General features: G+C 41.5%; 1 non-coding gene across 1 annotated transcript; it reads right to left on the bottom strand.

Annotated features, from left to right (window-relative positions):
* Positions 1-1537: 1537 nt before the first annotated feature.
* On the bottom strand, positions 1538-1641 carry LOC124080257 (U6 spliceosomal RNA). Its single transcript, XR_006847647.1, has one exon. It is a non-coding gene; the product is annotated as a U6 spliceosomal RNA (small nuclear RNA).
* Between the last annotated feature and the right edge of the window lie 202 nt (positions 1642-1843).

Raw genomic sequence — 1843 nt, 5'->3', positions numbered from 1 at the left:
AGATGGCTCACAGGGTTCCAGCCTGACCTCACTCAGCTTCTTACAAAGGCTCTTGGATACCCTGATATCAGATATTCAGATATCCTCTGAAGGCTGATATAGCATCTGATACAGCCAATCCCATGTTTAAAAATGGCTGCACTGGGACAACAGGATCATTTATTTGGTTTTATCACTGTCCTATCGTCATGATATCTGATCTGATCCTTAAAGTAATAATCTTCTAAATAATGTAATGATTGCCTGGCTCACTTGTATTTCCTATATTTATTTGTTCATAAATTCATTCACTCAATTTTAAGAATGTCTGTGTGCTAGTCACTATGTTTGGAATAAAAAGGTTTTGAAAGTCAATCCAATTTTTGCTGTCAAAATCCCCAGCAGTGAGTCTTTCCAACAATAATGAATGCTAGAAAGATTATGTACATAGTAAAGTAAAAATAAAGGAAGAGAAACATTTTGTATCTGGAAGCATGAGTTCAAATGGAACACAGAAAGTCCATGAAACCTGTCTGAGATCACCCAGTTTTTTTTGTTTTTTTTTTTTTGGCATGGACAGGACTACACGGAGGTCTTCTTTTGCTCCAATGTGCTAAGTGATGGAAGAACCCAAATGAGATGCCTCTTCTGTCCACCTTCCTACTACTATAAAATTCCTTGCCCTTCCTCACCGCCTGTGACTCATCCTCGTGCCAAGACTGGTCTTGGCTGATGGTGAGGCAGCTGTGTTCTAGCAGTGGAAAAACCCTTACTAAAGTTTCCCTGAAGTCGGAAAGGGAAGTTTTCTCTGGACCTGGCCCCTCAAGAGCACCAAAGAAGACACTGCCCACCTTGGTGAGCAGAGGCCACCAGCAGACAGCAGCCTGCCTCTTTTTGTCTGGAAGCAGTCTGTACCTGCTTCCATTAGGGCACATGGTACTGAGTACTGCAATGCTCCCTTCATAGAATTGCTCCACCATATAGCCTGTCAGCTCTTCCATAGTCTGGAGGAAAGAGGACTTTCAATGTCCTCTAAATCAGTTCCCACAGGCAGTGATGTACTCTGGCTCCCCAGCACCACTGATGGCCACAGTTCAGACAGGAGGGAGGCAGGGCACCCTCCATCCTCCAGTACCACCTTAAACACACTCTCTGCACATCAGGAACCAGATTCTTCAGAATATGGTTTGTGATATCACTTCCATGTTTGAAGAGAGTGGGAATGGATAACACCTAAGGGTGAAAAGAACTTCAGAACAAACAGTTCTATTCTTAGAGTGGTAACTCTTCTTGCATTTCAATTAAAAACAACAATGAGAAAATCATTCTGCTAGAAATATACTGTTCCCTGGTTTGAGGCAACACCAGCCAGTCCTTTCTCAGGAGTTTTCCAAGTGAGACAGGTAGTTCTGGACAAGTAGTTCTTCTGCCACTCAACTACCGATACCTTTTGAAACTGAGCAACTGATGTATGACAAAGGGCTAAAGAGGTAAAAGAAGTTTTTGATATTCCTTTTTTTTTGTCCGCTAATTTATATTTCTTTTTCTATTTTTTTTTTTAAATATGGAATGCTTCTAGAATTTGTGTGTTATCCTTGCCCAGAGGCCATGCTGATCTTCTCTGTATGGTTCCAATTTTAGTGTATGTCTGCCCAAGTGAGCACCAGTTTTATATTTTTCAAAAGCTGAGAAAGAACCCTTTAGATCAGGAAGAGGACCTGATGAAGCCTGTTTCTGGAAATATCAACACATGGCTCCTGATTAACATATCACAGGCATCTGAGGAGAGACTTGAGATTGGTTTTCCAATGTCTCAACTTGTTGATTTGGGTTTTGTTTTGCAGGAACGCCCAAGGAAAGCAGA

This window comes from Marmota monax, unplaced genomic scaffold, assembly GCF_021218885.2.
Source record: "Marmota monax isolate L192 unplaced genomic scaffold, Marmota_monax_Labrador192_F-V1.1 WCK01_AAM20220418_F8-fsc02240, whole genome shotgun sequence".
In the NCBI taxonomy this organism is placed as follows: Eukaryota; Metazoa; Chordata; class Mammalia; order Rodentia; family Sciuridae; genus Marmota; species Marmota monax.
Note: the sequence above shows the minus strand (reverse complement) of the source record. Positions and strands in the feature narration are given on the sequence as shown.